The sequence below is a fragment of the Euleptes europaea genome, chromosome 9 (assembly GCF_029931775.1).
Source record: "Euleptes europaea isolate rEulEur1 chromosome 9, rEulEur1.hap1, whole genome shotgun sequence".
Lineage (NCBI taxonomy): Eukaryota > Metazoa > Chordata > Lepidosauria > Squamata > Sphaerodactylidae > Euleptes > Euleptes europaea.
This window is the reverse complement of record NC_079320.1, coordinates 88168250-88193765: the sequence shown is the minus strand read 5'-3', so window position 1 is coordinate 88193765 and position 25516 is coordinate 88168250.

Sequence of the window (25516 nt, the reverse complement as noted above, 5' to 3'; positions counted from 1 at the left end):
TGGGACGTCTACTAATCTTCAAAGAGTCAGATCTTATCAGAGTGTCTTTTAACGAGGCATCGCGGCGTAAGCCGAAAATAGGCGGCTCACTACATCCTGGGATAGTATTCAACAAATGCCAATGTTTCCTACTACATTGCTGTATAGCATGGGAGTGTTGACTATAGGTTAATGAACAAAAGATTTTATGATTGGACTTTTGAGGATGTTTTTTAAATAAATCTTGACGGTCAATATGGGCAGCACGTTGTCTAGCATTATTCAAAACATGCTGGGGGTAGCCTCTATGGGCTAAAGATGTTTCTAATTGATCAGAAGAGTAATGAAAATCTTGTTCAAGGGTGGAGTTTCGCTTCAGTCTAAGCATTTGACTGAATGGGAAGCTTGTTTTTAAATGCAAAGAGTGATTGGAAGCAAAGTGTAAACCAGCATTTTTAGCTAAGGATTTTTTGAAGGGTTTTACGGCTAAGGTACGATCCTGTTGAATGAATATGGTAAGGTCAAGGAAAGCAATATGATCAGGATGACACTGTCCAGTGAAAGAAAGGTGTTCATTTAAAGTATTTATTCAAAGGTGAAACTTGGTAAAGGACTCACTGGAGTCAAAAATAAGTAGCAAATCATCCACAAATCTTTTAAAGAACAATAAATGATGTGAAAAGGGATTGTTATTGTAAATGAAAAGTTGTTCAAAATGATTCATATAAAGGTTGGCAATGGATGGGGCGCAAGAAGCGCCCATAGCCACGCCTTTAACCTGAAGAAAAAAATCAGACTCATATCGAAAAAAATTGTGATCAAAAATTAGATCCAGAAGTTGTAACAAAAATTGTGTAGGTGGAGTATGATCATCACGAGAATCTGATAGTTGAGAAATAATGGATCTGGCTTCGTCAAGGCAAACGTTTGTGTAAAGCGCCATTACATCAAGGGTGGCTAGAACGGCATTAGGTGGCATAAGGAAGCCCTCGATATATTTAATCAAATCTTGAGAGTCCAAAATGTATGAAGGAGTAAGTGGAACAAATTTTTGCAAAAAAGAATCAATGAATTTAGTAACGAGTTCAATGAGAGAACCACATAGAGAAACAATAGGACGTCCTGGGGGTTGGGTGGAATTTTTATGTATTTTAGGGAGGGTATAAAAGGTCGGAACTTTTGGAAATTTTACTGTCAGGTAATCTGCAATGTTTTTATTAATGTATCCCAATTGTAAACCTTCTTGTACTACTATGTAAATCAATTTGGAAATTTTGGAGGTAGGGTTGTTGGGTAATCTACAGTAAAAGTTTGTATCTGAGAGTTGTCGTAAGTTCTCAGCACGGTAAGAGTCAGCATTCTGAATGACTATAGCTCCTCCCTTGTCCGCAGGTCGGATAGAGATATTAGGATCATTGGATAGAGTGTGGAGAATCTGTTTTTGTTGAATAGAAAAATTGGAATTGGGCGTCCATCTATGCCTCTCGATTTTTTCAACGTCCTGAGTGACTAAAGAAAATTTGTTAATTAATGAAGTACTTCATGATTTATTGTTTCGCGGGGTGGTGGTTTTCTTGGACGATATCCTCATTTATACGAAAACCATGAAGGAGCACGTACAATTGGTGCGCGAGGTGCTGCAGCGGCTGCGCGAGCACAAACTGTTTGCTAAGGTTTCCAAATGTGATTTCCATCAACCCTCCATCACTTTCCTGGGCTATGTGATTTCCCATCAAGGCTTAGAGATGGATCCCGAGAAGGTTCGGGCGGTAATGGAGTGGGACCCCCCCACCATGCGCAGACATTTACAGCAGTTATTGGGCTTTGCTAACTTTTACCGAAACTTCATCCCTAACTTTGCCCAGGTAGGGCTCCCTCTCACTTCGCTCCTGCGCACAAAAGGGAAAGGGGCAGGAGCCGCCTTGCCCTCTGCTAGGTTGCAATGGACTTCGGACTGCCAGCAGGCTTTCGATACGCTCAAGCTGCTTTTCTCGTCCGAACCCGTTCTCGCGCACCCTGATTGTGAAAAACCTTTCGTGGTCCAGGTCGATGCCTCTGACGTTGCCATGGGGGGGCCCTCTTGCAACGGGACGAGAACGGTCAGCTGAAACCTTGTGCCTATTTTTCTAAAAAATTCTCCCAATCCGAAATCAACTGGGCCATTTGGGAGAAGGAAGCCGCTGCTGTTAAATATGCCCTCACCATTTGGAGGCATTTTCTGGAAGGGGCAGAGATCCCTTTTGAGGTTTGCAGCGATCACAAGAACCTAGAGGCCTTAAAAGGGGCTAGAAAGCTCACCGCGAAACAGATTTGTTGGGCACAGTTTTTTGCCAAATTCCGCTTTGTCCTGAAACATGTGCCAGGGAAGGACAATGCGTTAGCGGATGCTCTTTCTAGACTCCCCCAATACCGCAATGACTTTGACCGGCCGGTGGATTCCTTGTTTACCCCTGAACAGAGAGGGGAAGTCTCAGGACTTGCAGTAACCACCCGGTCCCAGTCCCACCGCCAGGATGTTCCTCCCCTCAAGGGAATCCCAGAGGCTTTTCAACAGCGGCTCCGGGACGCTTCTCTGAGGGAGGCGGATCAGCAGGTTCTTCCCGCACATCTCGACCAACAGGGCTCCTTGTGGTTGCAGGGGGGTAGGCTTTATGTCCCCGAAGTACTCCGAAAAGAGGTGCTGGGAATGGTTCACGGGGCCAAACTTGCGGGGCATTTTGGGTTTGTAAAGACTTTGCATTTATTGCGGCGTCAATTTTGGCGGCCAGGTATGAGAGCCGATGTGGAGTTGTACGCGCGCAGCTGCCCCGTCTGCGCCACTGCCAAAAAACGGATGGGAAAGCCCCCCGGACTCTTAAAGCCTCTGGAGACCCCGACCATGCCCTGGGAAGTGATCGCCATGGATTTTATCACTGATTTGCCCCCAAGTCGGGGAAAAACTACTGTGGGTGATAACAGACTTATTCTCTAAACAGGTTCACTTTGTTCCTTGTGCGGGGCTACCATCGGCCCAGAAGTTGGCTAAACTGTTTATTAATCACGTGGTGAAGCATCATTCGATCCCGAGGAAGGTCCTCTCCGACAGAGGGGCCCAATTCGTTGCCAAATTCTGGAGGGCCTTCCTGAAAGTCATGGGGGTGGAAGAGCAAGGACTCTCTTCGGCCTACCACCCCCAGACCGACGGTCAGACCGAACGTGTCAATGCTGTAGTAGAATGCTATCTAAGGTGTTATGTCAATTACCACCAGGACGATTGGGTAGACCTACTGCCTTTTGCTGAATATGCCTATAATAATGCCCCCCCATTCCTCCACAGGTTTCAGTCCTTTTCATGTGGTTTATGGAAAGGACTTTGGGCCCTTTGGTTCTCCTAACATCACTCCTGAACTTGAAGGGGTGCAGGAGGTCCAGGATTGGGTACAAGTAGTGCAGAACACTTGGCCCTGGCTGCAGAAAAACCTGGAAAGGGCCAAGCGCAAGTACAAAGACCAGGCCGATAAACATCGGTCTCCGGGGTGGGAACTCAAGGTGGGAGGGCAGGTTTACCTTTCCACAAAGAACCTACGTTCACTTCGGCCTTGCAAAAAGCTTAGTGACAAGTATGTAGGTCCTTTCCCCATCACCCGAGTGATCAATGATGTCACAGTAGAGTTGGAACTTCCCAAGTCTCTTCGAGGGGTGCATCCGGTGTTCCACATCAGCCTACTTAAACCGTACGTCGCTGCCCCTCAGTTCCACCCCCTCCCTAAGTCCGAAGTTCCTACGGTTGTGGGGGGGGAAACGCATCTTGAAGTTTCTAAAGCGTTGGACTCTAAGCTGAAAAAGGGAAAACTGTTCTATTTGATCCGCTGGAAGCACCTGGGATCCGCCCATGATGAATGGGTGGCTGCTTCCCATGTAGCGGCTCCCCGCCTGGTTCGACAGTTTCACTCTGCTTATCCGGACAAGCCTCGTCCGCCCGGACTCGGGGGAGGGGGGCCTTAAGGGGGGCAGAATGTGAGGGTCTGTATGCCTTTGCCCCCTGGACTCGTAAAAGCAGTCCAGGCCTTTTGCCTTTCCTTGGTTCAGGCGCTGCGTCTGACAGGCCCCAGGTTGGAATGTCTCTTCCCACGTCCACCTCCCTTGCTCTCTCTGACTCCCTCCCGCCAGCTGTGGCCTTGGTGGGTAGATAGCAATAACGAGCTCCCTGAGGTCTTTGATGTTCTTGTACCATGCACTATTATCTCGTAGATTCCCATAACATACGTTTGACATCTGCTTCCCTGTAGGGGTTATAATTCTGTCTTTGTGTAACCGTGAGCACTTGCAACTTTACCAGTGTAAGGCCTGTACTACCTGAAGCTTCCAATAAAGTTCCTTGTTTCTGCATGACCGTCTGAGCAAGTGATTTTATGGAGTTTGCACAGGGAGGTTGGGAACCCTCACAATTATATGGCTTAAAGCAATCAGGACATGCATGGAATATGTGTATAAAAAATGCTTTAACCAAAAAAGGGTTTAAGCAGAGTGTGTCTGATCCATGTCTGTATCAAGTGGAAATATGTAAACAAACCTGTTATTTATTACTTTTTGTGGATGATGTATGTCTAATGTACCACAACAAGGAACAGTTGAAATGGTTTATGCAGACCATACAGGAAATGTTTAAAATGAAACATCTAGGCCCAATTAAGAATTACCTAGGGGTGCAAGTCTCCAGAAATGAGAATAGTTGGTGTGCACTAAGCCAGGAGACTGAAGTGTTTGAATACTGAAAGATTTCATTACTTGAAGAAATGGCTGTGTTTAACAAACGTTTGACTAGGGAGGCATTTCAACATATGTCAAAGTTATGCCTAGTCTGCAGTTTGCTAAACAGATCATACTGATCAGAGTGACAGCTAAGTCATGTGATGATGCTGGTCTGATCCAGTTTGTACAGCCAGGAATGGGGATTTCCAGAATGACTCATCTCAAGTGAACTGTGATTGGTCATGAATGTGTATAAAAGTCTGTGTATTGAATGTAAGTTACCTCTTGCCTGAAATATACGTGCTGGCGGAGCATGCTGTTGCTCAGAGCTGTGAATGTTAACAGCCAAAGGACTCTGTGTAGATATTGTAAATAAACTGTACATAGCAGAACTGCGTGGTGTGAAGTTGCTACCAGGTAAACTCCTGAAGTCCAGACAAGCTGTGCGCGACAGGCTGGAGATCTCCTGCTATTACAACTGATCTCCAGGTGACAGAGATCAGTTCACCTGGAGAAAATGGTCACTTTAAAAGGTGGACTATGGCATTATAACTCAGTTAAGTCCCTCCCCTCCCTCCTCAGGCTCCACCCCCAAAATCTCCAGGTGTTTTCCAACCCGGAGCTGGCATCCTTAGTTGTGGGCCTAGTTAATGATCATTTTGTAAAGCTCAACACCACCTATGTCAAAAACCCCATCCCACATTTCCATGGGCATATAAGCCTCTGCCCATTTTGGCTACGCTACTCTCTGCTCCTTCTTCTCAGGTTTTTGGCTCTGTTCCTTCAGTCACTCTCTACACATGTGTCAGCATGCTACAGCCAGCATAAAATTCGGGGGGGGGGGAGAGAGATTCTTGCATGTGATGGTAATACAGTGAGGGGGGAAAGTATTTGATCCCCTTCTAAATTTGCCCGTTTGCCCTCTGACGAAGAAATGACCAGTCCATAATTTTAATGGTAGGTTTATTGTAGCTGTGAGAGACAGAATAACAACAGGAAAACCCCCAGAAACCCAGAAGACAAAAGTCAGAGATTGATGTGCATTATTATGAGTGAAATAAGTATTTGATCACCTATCAACCAGCCGGGTTAGGGTTAGGGCTCTGCTGTCGACAGAAGCAATCAATCCATCAGATTCCAAACTAGCCACCATGACCAAGACCAAAAAGCTGTCCAAGGATGTCAGGGACAAGATTGTAGACCTGCACAAGGCTGGACTGGACTACAAGACTATTGCCAAGCAGCTTGGTGAGAAGGTGACAACCCTAACCCTAACTGTCAACCTCCCTTGGTCTGGGGCTCCATGCAAGATCTCATCTCGTGGAGTTGCAATGATCATGAGAACGGTGATGAAGCAGCCCAGAACTACACGGGGGGAACTTGTCAATGATCTCAGGGCAGCTGGGACCATAGTCACCATGAAAACAGTTGGTAACACACTACGCCGTGAAGGACTGAGATCTTGCAGAGCCCGCAAGGTCCCCTTGCTCAAGACAGCACATGTACAGGCTCATCTGCAGTTTGCCAATGCACATCTGAATGACCCAGAGGAGAACTGGGTGAAAGTGTTGGGGTCAGATGAGACCAAAATCGGGCTCTCTGGCATCAACTCAACTCGCTGTGTTTGGAGAAGGCGGAATGCTGCCTACGACCCCAAGAACACCATCCCCACCGTCAAACATGGAGGGGGACATATTATGCTTTGGGGGTGTTTTTCTGCTAAGGGGACAGGACACCTTCACCGCATTGAAGGGATGATGGACGGGACCATGTATCGTCAAATCTTGGGTGAGCACCTCCTTCCCTCAGCCAGGGCATTGAAAATGGGTCGAGGATGGGTATTCCAGCATGACAATGACCCAAAACACATGGCCAAGGCAACAAAGGAGTGGCTCAAGAAGAAGCACATTAAGGTCCTGCAGTGGCCTAGCCAGTCTCCAGACCTTAATCCCATCAAAAATCTGTGGAGGGAGCTGAAGGTTCGAATAGCTACACATCAGCCTCCAAATCTTACTGACTTGGAGAGGATCTGCAAAGAGGAGTGGGACAAACTACCTCCTGAGATGTGTGCATACCTGGTGGCCACCTACAAGAAACGTCTGACCTCTGTAATTGCCAACAAGGGTTTTGCCACCAAGTACTAAGTCATCTTTTGCAAAGGGATCAAATACTTATTTCACTCATTATAATGCACATCAATCTCTGACTTTTGTCTTCTGGGTTTCTGGGGTTTTTCCTGTTGTTATTCTGTCTCTCACAGCTACAATAAACTTATCATTAAAATTATGGACTGGTCATTTCTTCGTCAGAGGGCAAACGGGCAAATTCAGCAGGGGATCAAATACTTTTTTCCCTCACTGTATGTCATATGTCCCTGATCCACCAGTCTTCTCATCTACAATGTTTCATTGCATTTTATTTATCTGAAACATTTTATCCCACTCTTCCAAAAAGCTCAGGGCAACTGCCAACAGGAGCTAAAAATAAGTCAAAAATGTGAACTCAGAGCAATGTTGTTTAAAACCAACCTACAATGGAATACGTCAGCTCTGAACTGATCTCATACTAGAAAAAGTTTTATCACTCACATATGCAATCAATCATGCCTGCGGGTATCAGCAACAGGCCTTCTGAAACAGCCACGACATTTCACATGCCTTGCTAAAGGTCAGAAGGATTGGGCTTTATTACATTTCTTCCAGGATGCTCCTCCATTGCTGAGGAGCTCCTCCAAAGAATGCCTGCTCCTTATCATAGGGTTGCCAACTTCCAGGTGGGGCCTGGGGATCTTTTTGAATGACAGCTAATCTCCAGATTACAGAGATTAGTTCCTCTGGAGAAAATGCCAGTTTTGGAGGGTGAATTCTATGGCAGTATAACCTGCAGAGGCCTCTTCCCAAACCCTGCCCTCCTCTGGCTCCACCCCTCAAATCTTCAGGAATTTCTCAACCCAGAGTTGGCAGCCTGACTGAGGCCAGCCCTCCTGCATGGTGAGAGGAAACAGATGACGACAGTTGTTGAACTGTCTTTAAGGGTGGTGGTTCCTTAGATCTGTGGGCCTCAGGTTGTAAAGGATGTTAAAGGGAATCATCAGCACCTGGAACTAAACCCAGAATCAACCCAGCAGCCAATTGGAATAAGATGGTTAAACCTACTTTCTCCTGTAAGAAGGTGAGTAGCTGCCTTCTGCAATAGCTAAAGGTCCTGAGTTGTCTTCAAGGGCAGGGTGCGTTGCAAGAGTTCTTACTTGAGATCACAGTAATATAGAACAATATAGCCACATTGGCTGAGTCTAGAAGGGAAGTCAGTTTCTTGACTAGTGTAGCTGAAAAAAAGAACTCCTTGATACTTACTTGATCTGAGAAAGACTATTTGAAACCATCCAGTATAGTTCCCTAGTTTGTTAATCCATTCCTGCCCAACAGCTTCCTGAATAGGGTAAAAAGTTAGCAAGGCTTTCAGCTTCCTTGATAAAACCTGACCTAGGATTTTCCATTTTCCAGCTCTGGATAAAACCTGGGAGAGTAAATACAGAGGGGTTTCACATTCTGTTCCTCTCTCGTACCACAGAGGGCACCAGAGTACCTTTCTCGCTTACAGAAGTGTTTCCTTAAGTGATTCTACTTTACTCATTACAACAGGCATTGCAGTAACTGCCCAGTTCTTCTCACAACAGTGTTCTTGGATGACAGAATGTCAGGGGAGCATTACAGCCTTCTTGCCAGTTCTGTGTGTTTATTGCAGGGGAGGGACAGGATATAAATCAAATAAACAAGCAAACAAATACATAGAGACATTTAAGAACATAAGAAAGGCCCTACTGGATCAGACCAAGGCCCATCAAGTCCAGCAGTCTGTTCACACAGTGGCCAACTAGGTGCCTCTAGGAAGCCACTAACAAGACGACTGCAGCAGCACCATCCTGCCTGTGTTCCACAGCACCTAAGATAATAGGCATGCTCCTCTGATACAAGAGAGAATTTGTGGGGTAATCATCTTCCTCCTGACTACTGTTCGACAGCAGATAATAAACTGCATATTTTCTTCCATGCCAAGGCAAATGCATGCTTGGAGATGTCTGGTGTCTTTATAATATTTATGTATTTACAACATTTCTGCCTCACCCTTTTACTTAAAAGCACTCCACAAGAGGCTTATGACAGAAAGGTTAAAACAGTAAATATATCTGATACAATAAAATGAAGAAGACACTGCTAATTCAAGCAGCAACAAACAACCCACAACAATCAATCACAAAAGTATACTAAGACCACACCTGCTTGAACTTCAGATTTTTAAACAGCAACAAAGATTAAAGAACTAATCAGCACTAAAACCAAAGGAGAAGATATCACAGTTTATAAATTTGGCATACAAGTATCTCAGTTATGTGGGGAGGCTTTATTACCTTTCAAAGGCCCTCTGAAACTGTTTCCAGAAGTCCATCAACAAGTGGCCAAACATTTACTCTGTAAAGATCATAACAAAATACAATACTCACTTCTTAACCCAGGGTCATTGTCCCAGGTGTGTGTGTGTGCGTGTGTTTATTGCAGTAACTGCCCAGTTATTACCCAGTTTAAAATAGATGTATTCCACTTTTTCTAATGTTAAAAATAGTATTAAAATTCCCAGAATACATTCTTTAAAATGCTACATTAAATAAAACTGCTAATTAAATAATCCCAATGGTAAAAATTTGAAACCAAACTATCTAGAAGCAAAAGTATGAACAGCAAAGGCAAACAAATAGAAAACTTTAGGAGTGTTAATATTATACTAGAGTTTAACATCTCAGCCTGTAAGAGTCCCTGATCTAGAAATTTATTTATTTGTTTGTTTATTAATATATTAACACCCTGAATTTTTCCATGGCTTAAAGCAGCTTTCAAATCCCAAACATACAAAACATAATAAAATCCCAAATAACCTCCTCCCTCTAAAAGTCCCTGCAAGCCAGGACTGTTTCCAGGTTTTTGTAGGCCCTTGGCAAGATTGTATAACCAGGCCCCCTTTCCCACTTTGAGCCCTGTTATTTTGTTGGGAAGAAAGACAGGGTACAAATAAAGTAAATAAACAAGCATCTTAAAAGTACCATGACAGGTAGGTTAGGAAAAGCTATAATGATTACACAGAGAGCCTAGATTAAGACTGAGAGCTTTTCTGCACATTTGAGTTACTCCTGATTTTCTTGGCAGTCAATCCACGAGTATTGGAATTGGTTTGAGTATGGTTCCTCCTTGTGCATTTTCACAGTTGCGGAGTCAGTTTATTTTCTTCCCCATGCGGCTTAGATAATGAGGATTTTCAAGGGAGGGTGCTGTCATCATTGGTGTTATTATGGCTGGTGTCAGAGCTTCCCCTTTTTAAATGCCCCCAAAATATCGATATAGGGCTGTATTGTTGTAATGAAGGTTTAAGCAGGTTCCCTGAGTTCCCAGTTTTCATTTTTTTAAAAAGTAAGTCTCTAGCCTCTTCCCTCGTGGAGATATGCCCTTTCCCATGAGTCGGAAGTGAGCTGACTGCACTTAACACACATACAACCTCAAAGGTCCATGTCTAACACTATCATCAAGTGGTTCCCACTAATTACTTTTCAATTCCAATATAGCACATGCTGTAGGTGAACCAGTGCAAAGGCTGATAATAACTGGACAGTATTTTGTTACGACATGGAAAAGAATGTGATTGCTTGGCATTTTGTTCACTCTTAGAATGTGGCTTGATGGGCACTTACATAGGTAATACACTTACTGCTGTGTGGCTGTCAGTGCTCTTTCTGCAGCAATTTGTACCAGCCGAAGTATCGTAGAAGTCTTCACAAAGCACATTGCCTTAGTGAAGCCTTGATGTGACCACAACAGGAGTAAATCCACCTAGATTATGTCTGTCCTGGAAAAAATTGCAGTTGGTGCCCCACCAGAAATTGACCAGAGGCATTTCAGACCACAAATGTCTCCTGGGCACATGAAGATAGAGCTAATCAGTCTTCTCTGAAATCAACCATATGGGAAAGATCCCCCCAATCTAGAAACATTCTATTATTGAGCCAATTTACAAGAAAGGCTCCAAGGCAGATTCAGTCCTATTATTCTTCTCTCTTTGGTGGGGAAGTTATACACCTCATATTTATATCTCAAATTAGAGGAATGGATAACCTCTAACAACATATTAGGACATGAACAAATTGGTTGCTCTTCAAAACCATTGCTTGATCTTAGCCCGTTTAGTTGAAAAATATGCCTTTTCATCTTAAGGTAAACTATATGTCGCATTTATAGATTTGGAGCGAGCTTTCGACACTATATCCAGGAATAGGTTGTGGGGAAAAACTGGAGTTTACTTCAATCAACAAAAGACTTATTTGGCTGATTAAACATCTTTACTCTTCTTGTGTGGCCCAAGTGTGTTGTGGTGATAAGGGTGAACTCATGGGGAGTTTCTGCCTGGATAAAGGCATGAAACAAGGCTGTCTTTTGGCACCTCTACTTCTTAATTTGTATTTGAATGACCTTTCAGCCAACCTCTCCTCAGCAGAGTTTCATCCTCCATATTTGTCTTCAAAGGCACTAACCTTACTCCTCTATGTGGACGATGCAATCCTAACGTCCTGCACTCAGATAGCCTTGAGAAGTCTTCTAAATTGGTTCTCAGAGTATTGTAAATCAGAGGAATTTAAGATCAGTTATTCAAAGTCCGAAGTTATGGTCTTCTCAAGAGCTAAGAAAATCACCCCCACTACTTGGAGAACTGATGATATCCAATTTGAACAAGTCTCCAGATTTCCATACCTGGGCATGATCTTTAACTCTAACCTTAACTGGAAACCCCATCTCAGACATATAATTAAAAAAAATTAACCTTTGGTGGCAGCGATTGAACTCTTTTTCTTCCATAAGGGAGGTAAATATATTCGAGGAGGATTACAAGTGTTCAACATGAAAATTATCCCACAGCTCTTAAATGGAGCTTCAACGTGGATTCCTCAGATTGATGAGAGTATTGACCTCCCCGTGTGTCAGTTTTTATGGTGAATTATAGGGACCCCAAGATGTGTATCCGGAATAGGTTTAAGGCTAGAACTAGGCCAAGGTTCTATAGAAGCCAAAGTGTGGCTATGAGAGGAGGAGAAGTAGTAGTAGTAGTAGTAGTAGTAGTTTTTATATGCCAAATTTCTCTACCACTTAAGGAAGAATCAAAACAACTTACAATCGCCTTCCCCTCCCCACAACAGACACCCTGTGAGGTAGGTGGGGGGGGGGCTGAGAGAGTGTAATTAGCCTAAGGTCACCCAGCTGGCTTCATGTGTAGGAGTGGGGAAACAAATCAAGTTCACCAGATTACCATCTGCCACTCATGAGGAGTGGGGATTCAAACCCGGTTCTCCAGATCAGAGTCCACCACTCCAAACCACCACTATTTTCAACTGAGAAGGATGGCCTGATCTACAAACTAAATCAAGACCTGTTTGCAAAAAAAATGACAAGAAATTATTAATCCTAGGCCTATCTAAGGATACCTTATTGTGTGTGTGTAAAGTGCCTTCAAGTTGCAGCCGACTGATGGCTACCCCTTTTGGGGTTTTCATGGCAAGAGACGAACAGAGGTGGTTTGCCAGTGCTTTCCTTTGCACAGCAACCCTGGTATTCCTTGGTGGTCTCCCATCCAAATACTAACCAGGGCTGACCCTGCTTAGCTTCTGAGATCTGACGAGATCAGGCTAGCCTGGGCCATCCAGGTCAGGGCTAGGATACCTTATTAGGTATGGGGAAAGTGAATCCATATTAACCATCAAGAACTATATAAAAATAGATTACTCCAGCTCTATAATGCATGCTAGGAGAGTATGCTCTAGCCAATGTTTGGGTATTCTTCCATCTTTGCGAAATCCAGCTTATTTTAGCAATTTTTTAGTCCCTCGTTACCATAGAGCATTTATGCTTGCTTGCTTGAACCCTTCAGCGGTGCTAAATGGAAGATATGGCAACTTACCTTATTCAGATAGACTTTGTCCATGTGATCTGAAGAATGTGGATTCATTATCCCATATGATGTTGGAATGCCCTCTATACAATTCTTATTGCAATCAATGGATTGCTCCTAATTTAATTAAATTACCTGCCACTATAACAAAAGATAAAACAGTCCCCTTTTTGCTGGCGAATAGAGACCAAAGAACAACATTGGCGGTAGCCAAGTAGCTATGAAATAATGAAATAAAGGCTCCCCTTTTACTGCTCAAGACCTTTGGGTCAAGGGAGCTTGAAAGAAGGAGAGGATAGAGCAAATTCAGAAGCACTGGCAAACTGTAAACCTGCTACATTAGGGAGAGGGACAGCCCATTCAGATAGGGATGCCAGCCTCCAGGTGGGACCTGGGGATCCCCCGGAATTACTCCTAGGGCACTGGGTTGGGAAATATCTGGAGATTTTGAAAATGGAGCCTGAGGAAGATGGGGTTTGGGAAAGGGAGGGACCTCATTGGTACAGAATACCACAGAGTCCACCCACCATCTCTGTCTTACAGGCTCTGTGGGACTGGATTCAGTCCCGTAGGGCCTGGGTCTCATTAGACAAAGAGTTCCACCAGGATGGAGCCAAGGCCAAGAAAGCCCTGGTCCTGGTTGAAGACAGCCAGGATCTCCAATAGACGATTATTCACCGATCATAAGGCTCTTGATCCCAGACCATTTCGGGCTTTAAAGGTTAAAACCAGAACCTTGAACTTGATCTGGAATTCAATCTGGAGCCAGTGCAGCTGGCAAAGCACTGGTTGAATATGTGCTGTCCGTGGTATACCTGTTAGGAAGAATTCTGTTGTGGCAATCTGCCTGACTTGGGCCTCCAAAGACACAGAGGCATCCAAGATCACTCCCAAACTCTTGATGGAGGCAGCCGATTTTAGCTGCACCCCATTTAATCATTTTGCCATGGCCTCCAGACACCTGGCCAGATTTTCCAGGGTGATGTTCTGCTGGCTGCCCATCAACAGATACAGCTGGGTGTCATCAGCATACGGATGACACCCAAGCCCAAAACTCTAGACCAACTGGGCAAGGGGATGCGTATAGATGCTAAAGAGGATCGCCCCTTGCGGGGTCCCACTTTTCCTGATGTTTTCGGCGGAGTTGTATGAAGAAGCTTGCCAGAAGGTGAGGTATAAAATCAGCTGCAAGTTGATAACAAGCTGGTGAGTTTCTTCGACAATCCGTGGGGCTAGCTCTCCATGCCCTGAGGCATGATGAGAGTATCAGCCATTTTCCTGGCTCCCAGCAGGATGGACCCAATAGCAAAGTGTAGGTCACCGTGAAAATGACATTCCAGGGGTTCCAGATGTCATCATGAGCCTCTTTAGCCCCCTGAATACCAGGTAGTCTCTGTTGTGGTCTCAAGGAACAGATGACTGACCACTCACCAATCCAGTTTGCCCCCAAAAGGGTGGAAGGTTCCAGCCAATGCCAGGCAAGCATCGATATTAATATAACCCCCCACCTTTCGATGCCAAAAAGCTCACAGTCCACCGTTTGGTGCCAGAAAACGCACAGTCCATGGACCACTTCGTAACCAGGTCAACCCGGACAGAACACCGCCACAGCCCATAGCGATCAATATAACTACTCTGTGCAGGGGGTGGGTGGGTGGGAGACATCGGTAGGTGTGCACTCTTCTCTTATTCGCCAACTAGCACAAAATGAAATCTAATTTCAAACCCCAAATCCAATATGCTCTAGTTGGCGAGCTGAAACTAATAATCCAGTAAAATGGCAAACTAACAGTTTCTTAAACTGTAATCTCAATCTTCTGGCAGGAGCTCAGCATTAATGTGCCATCAGTGCATCCACCGCTAAAAGGAAAAATACAGCATCCATTGCTCAAAGGAAAAGGAAAAATACAGAGTCCACTGCATTTCCAGGGACATTTCCAAGTCTCTGCATTTGCTTGCTTGGAGATATCAAGGCCTTCAGTGCTACTCACAAATCAGTTAGGAGGATTTCCCAATCCTAGAAAGTCCCCCCTGTTCCCCAGTTTCCACACCGAGATTTCTAAGAGGGCAAAGTTAAGGTCAGGTCATGGGAATTCCACTTGGTGCTGCATTCCAGAAAGAGATTTGCAGCTTCTCTCGGGGCGTGTTTCCTCATCTACACTGGCTTTTGGTACTATTGAATACTGCTTCACATTCCCCAGTCCCTTCCCCACACACACACTACTGGACTCCTAACTTCACCTGTGCTTCTTCAGCCCATTCAGTAACCAAATGCTTTTTAAAAACCAGCCCAAGTACATATTCACACACAGAAAACCTATAAAATATCTTATCAGCTACACTGTGAACAAGACAATGTATGAACAAGATCTTGGGGTATGGGTGGACTGTAAGTTAAATATGAGCAACCAGTGTTATGCAGCAACAAAAAAGGCTAATGCAATCATGGCGTGCATCAACAGAGGCATAACATCCAAATCGCAAGATGTCATAGTTCAGCTGTACACTGCATTGGTCAGGGCGCACTAGGAGTAAGGTGTACAGTTCTGGAGGCCTCACTTCAAAAAGGATGTGGACAGAATGGAGCAGGTGCAGAGGAGAATGACGAGGATGATCAGGGGTCTGGAGACCAAGCCCTATGAGGAAAGGTTAAGGGAGTTGGGAATGTTTAGTCTGGAGAAGAGGAGGTTGAAGGGAGGACATGATAGTTGTCTTTAAGTATCTGAAGAGCTGTCACTTAGAGGAGGGCAGGGAGCGGTTCCTGTTGGCAGCAGAGGATAGGACTCACAATAATGGGTTTAAATTGAGGGTGGAAAGGTTCCGGCTGGATATTAGAAAACATTTTTTTAAAGTAAGTGTTGTTCAACAGTGGAATCAGCTACCTAGGGAGGCAGTGTGCTCCCCCTCACTGGCATTCTTTAAGAAGAGGCTGGACAAACACTTGTCAGGGATGCTCTACACTGATCCTGCATTGAGCAGGGGGTTGGACTAGATGGCCTGTACGGCCCCTTCCAACTCCATGATTCTATCTCTTCGTAAAATACCAGGAGTTTTTCAGGCAGCACCTGGAAGTTGGCAACCCCAATTACACCTCATCTCCAGACTAAGGAGACCAGTTTCCCAGGAGATAATGGATACTTTGGAGGGTGGACTCTATGGCATTGTATCCCATTGAAGTCCCTGTCCTCCCCAGGCTCCATCCCCAAACCTCCAGGAGTTTCCTAACCTGGATCTGGCAACCTTACCCCCCACATTCCTCACCAGGGGCCAGGGGGGACCTGGCAACCCTAGTTCAGAATGCTGCTAGGCATTTCTGCAATAATTCTCACAGCAACCTTGTAAGCAGCATGGCTAAGCTAAGGGCCTAACTCCACTCTATATTTTCCTCACATCCTCACCAGGTACTCAGGATGAGTAGGGTTTCCAGGTCCGGGTTGGGAAATACCTGGAGATTTTTTTGGGGGGGGGGCTCTGGAGGGTGAGGTTTAAAGAGTGAAGGGACTTCAATGGGGTGTAATGCCACAGAGTCCACCTTCCAAAGTGGCCATTTTCTCCAGATGAACTGATCTAGGTCACCTGGAGATAAGTTGTAATAGTGGGAGATCTCCATCTACCACCTGGAGGTTGGCAACCCTAAGGATGAGCCCTGTTCACATGTTACAATGAATGCAGTGGTAGGGTTGCCAACTCTTGCTTGGAAAATTCCTGGAGATCTAGTGCCAGTGCCTGAGCAGGGCAGAGTTTGGTGATGGCCAGGAGTTCTGCGGGGATGTGATGCCACATAGTCCACTTTTTGAAGCTGCCATTTTCTCCAGGGGAACTGATCTCTGTAGTTGGGAGATCACTTGTACTTCAGGGAGAAATCCAAGCCCATCCCCAAAGTTGGCTAGCCTGGAATGCACATACATCTGCATGTTAATTTCTACATTGGTTTGCCAACATGTGTTTCCTTTGCAATTGAAACCAGGGACCATGGTCCTGATCTGAATTGGGGCCACACATGCATGGGAATTAAGGTCCCAGCACAGAACTTGTAACTTGTGTCTTAATGCATGGATCTTTGGGACAGGGGAACATGAGAGAAATGTAACATGTAGTTAGGCCCTAAAAATGGGAGTGAGTTATGAATAGGTAAGTCCCTACTTAAAATTTTGCTTCCACCACCAACTTTCTCAGGGGCCTTGGACCCCTTAATACCCTTCTGCCTTGGTGCTCATATTCAACACGAGAATAACTATGACTGCTTGGGGAGGGGCCAGTGAGGAGAGCACTGATGCCACCAAAGGGGCTCTGCTCACTCCCAGCCACAGGAATATCATGGTGGACTAGGGAGGCCAAATTGCACATAATGGTAAATAACCCCTTGGTTTGGTAGATAACCCCTTTGATAGATAACAGCTTAATACAGTGGTGGTGGGGAAATGGGAGCTGAAATAGCATCCTGTGATGTCTCAAAGTCACCTCTAGAAGAGACATCACTGCATCTCAGGATGCTCTAGGATTCCTGCCAAAGTCTTTGGCTTTTACCATAGAGTTTTGGGGAAATCCTAGAGCGCCCCGTGACTCAGTGACATCACTTCCAGTTATGCAGTGGGAACTGATGGTGCAGCATCACAGGCTGCCATTTGTGTATATCTCCATCACCATCCTAGGTTCCCAGGGGTTGCCAGTTGACAACGTGGGACTAGACCCCACTGGCAGCGTGTGCAACTCTGCTAATGCGCTGTGGTTTCCCCAGACTCCTTCTCGCCAAAGCCTCCTTCACTCCTGAATGTCTGAGCCCCTCCTGAGTTAGATTGGTCCCAGTGACTGCAGTTGAAAACCAGCAGCCCCACCCACAACGAGGACAATCACTTTCCACTGGCACACACAGCTGTTTGAATCCCAGCCAGTGCCGGAAGGGATGGATGTTGGCGTCAATAGAAATATCGTTTTGGTGCAAACGTGTCCTCCTCCTGACTCCCTGCTGAGTTGTCTCCACAAAGGATTAGTGACAGAATGTATGCTAAGTTCTTTGAACACTCAAAAATGCTTTGAAATGACAAGTATTATATAATCTGGACACTTTAAAGTACCTGTTTGAATTCAGGTTACCCTGGTTCTCCTTTTATTTATTTTGTTCTGCCACTTCCTTAAGCTCTATTTCTTTTCGCATGAATTTCTTGTTTCTTTTCATGGGTACATTCCACACAGGCTAAGCCACTAGAAAGACACCCTGTCCCTGTTTTAGTTGCCTTGCTGTCCACCATGAAATGTGCATTGCCTCTGCTGTCAATTGCATCTCATTGTTAAACTGTGAATAAATTATGCAGCTGATAAAAACAGAGATGGCCAATGTTTAGTAAATGGAAAATAGCGCTGTTTGTGATGTTCTTTGGGAATGTTTTGAGCCAGAACTGGTGGAGCCATGAAACTGCTGTGAAAACAGATGCCCGTTTCCTCTGAGGAGACATCTGGAGAGAGGCCCTTCTCCTGGGACCCATCCGCCTAGTCTCTGAGAGGGAGGACCCTGCAGAGAAGGACCTCTGTTGCCTATTGCAGAAAAAGTCAAAATTTTAATGGGAGAAGGCAATTCTTCAAATACTCAGTCCTGAGGACGAAAGCAGATCCAGAAGGGCAGATTTTCAGAAGTAGCACTGAATATTCAAACCATGTTCTCAAGCCCGCCCCACTTCACTTGTATGAGCTGTTCTTGAGAGTATGTTTTACTTTACTCTGACCAGCCCTCTAAGCATCATGTTGGAACAAAGGGCAGCTTCTGGTGTGCTGAACAGGTGGTAAGTCCTACTTGTTCATTCAGAGGTCATTTATGCATGGGTACTTGGACTCACGTTCGCCCCCATCTGACTTTGTTGTTCCTTGGAGTTCTGCATTAGTTTTCCGTCCATTAGAAATGACCTCGCGCCCAGCTCTCGCAATGTCCGGGTCTTCCCATCCCTCTGTTAACCCAACTCTTCCCTCTCCCCTGAGCTCAGCCTGGCTCAAAACTCTGTGCAGAAGACAAAGCACAGGACACAGAAGATTGGCTTCTCTCACAGCCAATCACAAAGCAGCGTGTAAAGAGGCGGGGATTCAAATACTTCCTGCTTCCTCGTTGCTCTTTCTGAGCACAAGAAAGGCCTTTTAAAACCGAGGCTTAGATTTCTCCCCCCACTTCTTTCAGTTTGCTCCATTTTTTGTTTTTTTTGTTCTTAAAATGCTTTTTTATGCAGCAATTTGGTTTTTTTGGGGGGGGGAATCTTCTCTCAAGGTGAACACTGCGAAGTAAGTCAATTACAAAGCAGCATTTAAAGGGGCAGGACTTGATTTGAGCTTGGAGACTGCTGGTGCACAGATTCCCAACTGGAAAGTGTGGGTTCAGCCAGCAAAGAACCTCAGGTAAAACTTCCAATGCATAAATGACCTCTGGCGTGAGTGTGCTTTTCAGTGGTATGTTACTGTCTAATGAGTCAGTGTGGTGTAGCGGGTAGCTTGTTAGGCAAGGATCTGGGGGGCCCAAGTTCACTCTGCCAGGGAAGCTTGCTGGGTGACCTTGGGTCAGTCGCACACTCTCACCCTAACCTACCTTACAAAGTTTTGTGATGATAAAATGCAGGAGTAGAGAATGATGTAAGCCAATTTGGGTTCCCCCGCAAGGAGAAAGGCAGGGTATAAATTAAATGAACAATGAATGAATAAATAGATAAATGAGGAGGATGTGCCCAATGAGAAGGGCTTTTCATGTAGAAAAAGACAACTGAGGGAGGTTCATGATTTATAAAATTATGCATGGGGTGGAGAAAGCAGATAGGGAATTTCTCCCTCTCCCATAATTCTAGCGCTGTGGAGCCCTCAATGAAATAAATTCAGGACGGACAACAGGAAATTACTTTGTAGAATTCATTGCCGGTGGATGTAGTGATGATCACAGGCAAAGGGTGGCTTTAAGAGGAAATTGGACAGATTCATGGAGGAGGAGGACTACTAGCTGTGATGACTAAAGGGAACCACCGTATTCAGAAACAGCAAACCTGCAGGGGGGCAGCATCGGGGCAGGGGCCTCGGCCTCCATGCCCTGTTCGTTGGCCCCCCAAAGGCATCTGTGTGAAACAGGATGGACCACAGCCAGCACTGGTTCTTTGGGCAGATTCCTGAGGGCGTAGCTTGGAATATCTCATTACAAGTCAAATCCTCAAATGCTCTCTTATGTTTAAAAACAAAACATTCCTGCGAGAAGCAGTGGTGGAGGTGGAAAGTGCCGTCAAGTCACAGCTCACTTATGGTGACCCTGTAGGGTTTTCAAGGCAAGATACATTCAGAGGGGGTTTGCCGTTGCTTGTCTCTGCATAGCAACCCTGGTATTCCTTGGTGTTCTCCCTTCCAAGTACTAACCAAGGCCGACCCTGCTTAGTTTCTGAGATCTGATGAGATCGGGCTAGCTTGGGCCATCCAGGTCAGGGCCCTGCAAGAAGTACTCTAGCACATTAGGGAAAGCATTACACTGAAACACAACTAACTGGCATTACTAGTCTTTGGTCTTTTATGCATGGGTTGGATCTCCCTGCTTGGACCTGGGTTCGTCGCACATTAAAGTAACCCGGGTCGGGGGAAACTGTATGCATTGGCTTGAATGATCAGGGATGAAACTGTGTGCTAATTGAACCATGAATACAGAAAAGCAGTCTCCTAAGTTCAAATCAAGTCCTACCCCTTTAAATGCTGCTGTGTAATTGGCTGACTTGCAGTGCTCAACATGAGAGAAGATTTCCTTCCCCCAGACCCAACTGCCACATAAAAAAGCATTTTAAGGACAAAAAACGGAGCTACCTGAAAGGGGGGGGGGAGAAATCCAAGCCTTGTTTTTAAAATGCCTTTCTTTTGCTCAGAAAGAGCTCAGAGGAAGCAGGAAGCACTTGAATCCCCACCTCTTTACACACTGCTTTGTGATTGGCTGTGAGAGAAGCTGTTTTCCCATCTGCATGCTGCTTTAAGGAGGGGGTTGGAAAACGGTAGGGCATGATGGTGAGGAAGCTCAATTCGAGAACGGAGTATGCATGCACACTCTGTGACTCTGGAATGAGCCAGGATGAATGGTTTAATTCGAGCCAGAAGAGGAATGGGAAAAGCCGGGTTCATTTTGCATTGAAGCAGTGTTGAGCTTCCAAGGAATGAGGTATCGTGAATACTGAAAAATTTGATCCTGGCTGAAATGGGGAATAAAGGAGATTAAAGAGACCATGCATAAATGACCTTTATTTGCAAGGAAATTTTGCAAGAAAAAATGGCATGTCCTGCTTCCAATCCACTCGACCATATTAGGATTTGACCTCATCTATCTCCCCCCTCTCTCTCAGTGCAGTAAAAATAATCACATTGGCAGAGAAAGCCTTTAATCAAAAGCCCTCTACTTCCTGCTATGAAGGAAAATGCCCTTTTTAGCTCCCTCATTTCTCCTAATAGCAGCAGCAGCTGCAGAACAGGGCAGAAGATGAAAATTGTTGGGAAGTGAAGAGGAGTAGGGAGAAAGTCTTTGAAAAGGGTCTTCTGCAGGTCAGCTGGGGAGAGCTGCATTTACACCCAAACTCAGTGAACTACAGCTTCCTCTCTAGTAATTACTCATTTGTTGGACTTGGGTTCAACTCCTTGTTGGGCCATGATACCTTTAGCTTCCTGGAGGAGCATGATGCATTTCCACATGCCGTCTCACCTTTTATATTAAGAACCAGAGTATCTAGATTCATGAACTAATACTGAAAGTGAAGCTCTCTGCACAGCAGAATTCTATGGTCCGGCTTCTTGAGGAATAACTTCACACTTAGGCTTGTTACTTAGAAAAGAAATAGAAGTTCTTTGTTGCAAGAAAACTCCATAGTGGATAGGAAAGGCAGAGCTATCTATCTAAGCTAGGATGGAGAGAGATCGTAGAAAGCGTATCCAGCACACATCGTGGACAGAGGAAGGAAGAGAGAGAAGGGAAGTGATCAGAAGGAAGAAACCCTTGAGAGTAGCATTTTGGGTAACAAAAGGACAGCAGCAGGAGTGGACAAAGGTAAGGTCAGAGAGCGCCCTGCCTCCCCTATACCAACTCTCTGTTGGAATATATGGCCTTTTTGGGGTGTCACTTGACTCCAGATCCAGAGGGGGTCTTACCAATGAGTTAGGTAGATAGAGAGGACAGAGACAGGAGCGTCATCCGATAGCTATCCCCTCCCTCTCTTCCTGTCCTTTGATGTTTAGACTGATATTCTTAGGGGACTTCCAATTTCCCCGAGGGGCATTTTTCACGGTAGATTTTGCTTCTCTTTTGCCATGGACCAATAAAAAACCCGATTTAAATGTTTTTTTCATGGCGGCGATTTATTCCCGTCAATTATCTGTAGTTTTGGTTTTTCATGGGAACAAAGCATGCTGTATTTGACAACGGTTTGGTCTGTCCCTTTTGCAGGAGGCCTCCCCTTCCAACAAGCTCATTGTTTATTCCTGCCCCCAACTCCGCCCAGCAGGTTACCTGGTGCGGTTCACCAGCCCCAGCGCAAAAAACGACCACCAGTCCCTCTGGTCTCCTCCATTTTTCTTCCACCCTCGCTCTGTTCTGCTTTTGGAACAGTCAGATTCCAAATTGGGGGTGGGGGGGCAAGGCAGCACTTTCCTCAAAGCTTCCCTCTATTTTCTATAGGTGTGGAACCCATTGCCCTTTAATGAGAGACAGGATTGGGTGGGGGGCAGGAATTGCACCCATGTGCCAAGAGGTGTGCCTTGGATCCAAGGTGTGCCTTGGATTTGCCTCTCTCTAGATGCACATTTTCCCAATCCTAATACTCAAAACTCTTCTTGGGGGCTGATTGTTGAGTTTTGAGAATTTGGATGGGAAAAGGGTGCATCTAGAGAGCAGCAAATCCAAGGAAAAACCTCCTGTGCATAAATGGCCACTGTAAACCTCTTGCATTAAAGCCAGTGCATCGTGAGAGAGAGAAGGGCTCCTGGCTTGCTCGCCGGCCCCGATCCAGCCAGTGTGCATGGCGGGTGGGGAGAGGAAAGAAGGCCCCTGGCTTGTGCGCTGGCCCTGATCCGGCCTAGTGCATCGTGAGAGAGAGGAGGGCTCCTGGCTTGCTCGCCTGCCCCGATCCAGCCAGTGTGCATGGCGGGGGGGGGGGGAGAGGAAAGAAGGCCCCTGGCTTGCGCGCTGGCCCTGATCCGGCCTAGTGCATCGTGAGAGAGAGGAGGGCTCCTGGCTTGCTCACCGGCCCCGATCCACCCAGTGTGCATGGCGGGGGGAAGAGGAAAGAAGGCCCCTGGCTTGAGCACCGGCCATGATCCGGCCCCAGTGCATCATTAGAGAGAGGAGGGCTCCTGGCTTGCTTGCCGGCCCCGATCCAGCCAGTGTGCATGGCGGAGGGGGAGAGGAAAGAAGGCCCCTGGCTTGCGTGCCGGCTATGATCCGGCCCCAGTGCATCGTGAGAGAGAGGAGGGCTCCTCACTTGCTCGCCGGCCCCGATCCAGCCAGTGTGCATGGTGTGGGGAGAGAGGAAAGAAGGCCCCTGGCTTGCGCGCTGGCCATGATCCGGCCCCAGTGCATCGTGAGAGAGAGGAGGGCTCCTGGCTTGCTCGCCGGCCCTGATCCAGCCAGTGTGCATGGCGGAGGGGGAGAGGAAAGAAGGCCCCTGGCCATGATCCGGCCCCAGTGCATCATGAGAGAGAGGAGGGCTCCTGGCTTGTGCGCCGGCCCCGATCCAGCCAGTGTGCATGGCGGGGGGGTGAAAGAAGGCCCATGGCTTGTGTGCTGGCCATGATCCGGCCCCAGTGCATCGTGAGAGAGAGGAGGGCTCCTCGCTTGCTCGCCGGCCCTGATCCAGCCAGTGTGCATGGCGTGGGGGGAGAGGAAAGAAGGCCCCTGGCTTGCGCGCTGGCCATGATCTGGCCCCAGTGCATCATGAGAGAGAGGAGGGCTCCTGGCTTGTGCGCCGGCCCCGATCCAGCCAGTGTGCATGGCGGGGGGGGGGAGAAGAAAGAAGGCCCCTGGCTTGCTCGCCGGACCTGATCCGGCCCCAGTGCATCGAGAGAGAGGAGGGAGACCCAGAGCAGACTGGCTGCCCCTCTTCAGAAGAGTGATAGGAGGGAGTTTTGCCTTGGGTTTTCTGCTCTCAGGATGCACATTTTCCCATCCGAATTCTCAAAAATCCCCCCTCCCCACTGGGGTAGAGGGGCCAACAGCCCCTTCCCTTGAACATCCCCCCCACGGGTCCAGCTGCCCAAGACCGAACTGCTACCACCACCCCCAGCACGTGAGGAGCACATGGAGTGGCCCCGCCGGTCTCCCCCGGAGCCGTCCGTCCAATGTCCCCCTGGGCTTGGAGGTGTGGGCCCAGCTCCAAGGCCCATCCCGGGCGAGGGGCAGGGAAGGCGAGCCGCCCGCCAGCCTCCGGGACGGAGGGAGAGAAGTTCCAGGACTCTAGGCAGGCAGGCAGCAAAAGGGGCGGTATTCTTGTCTGAGCGCGAAACTCCCCCAGCCAATCACTGTTCTTGGGGGAGGAGAAAGTAGACGTCACGGGCAGGGGCAGCGGAACTGAAGCAAACAATTCTTCATGGGCCTCTGAACCAAAAAACACGTGCCAACAGGAAAGGACGGTTTAAAAGTGGTTTCAGTTGCCTCAGTTATAACGCGGCTTTCATTGCTCATTCTGGGAAAATGCGGACCTACAATGAATAACCAAAAATTTGCACCGACATAAATCAGATTTGAAAGCGTAGCAAATCTCCGTGAAAAATTCCCCATAGAGTCATCTTTTCTCTCCTTTCCTTTGCATCCAAGCTAGATGCCTGTGTGCTCTCAGCGCACTGAGGCCTCCCCATCCCACACAATGGGAGGGAAGGCAGCAACATCTTCATACCTAGAAGCCTAGATAGTTAGATTAGTTTAGTGGACTTTTTTTGTCCCTTTCCTATCACAAATGTATTTCCACAATAAATGAGTTTTTAGTTTGATTAGAACAAAAGCCTGATGTTTCTTTTGTTCCTGTAGCACACACACGTATGATCTCTGTTAAAAGTGCTGCCACTGTGCATCAGCCTTGCACACTGCTAACTAAATGGAAAATCATCACCAAGATTTTCCAACACTCTCTACTGCTCTCCCTTGAGGTTCTAAAGTCTGTGCTAGCATTAAGCGAAATTGGAAGGAATGAACCGTGCAACAAATACAATATGAAGTTTACTTGCCAGGGGTTTGACCTCTCACTGTACAATGCTGTGGTATTTTTCCACATATTACAGGGCTGTGCCTTCTCTTCTATAGCATTTGAAAGGCCATTCAGCAAAGCAATTCTCAGCAAGTGGGTGAATGGTTGCTACAGAGAAACAGAACCCTTTCTCTATGCGGCAATCATTTTTACTGATTTTGCAATTATTCCTCAGGCTTTGTTACTCAGCAAAAACTGTCATGGGAATTTTTTGGTAACCTTTACTTAAACACAATAAACTTTCATATTATTGTTATCCAACACAGAGTTGTGGGGTGCCCATTCTCAGAATCCGACCTGGAGCTTTTGACCCTTTTCCAGGAGAAGTGTCCGGAGTCAGGCTAACCCATGACAGGAAGAAAGCTTTGGCTGCCCTGAATCATAAGGCCCTGCCCCCAGATGTCCCCTGAAAATTGTTATGCACAGCCCAATCCGTCTCTTTCATCAAGTTTTGGCAGTGTAACTATAATAAGAAACTGGAGGGTATGCTTCCTCAAATAAGCTTGTAATGTACTGAAGCATGTCAGTGTGTTTCAGTGCCTATGCTCTTAGAATCGACCCCTTCCTGAGAAGAAGTATGTTATCTTATTCAGTTAGACACCTAATAA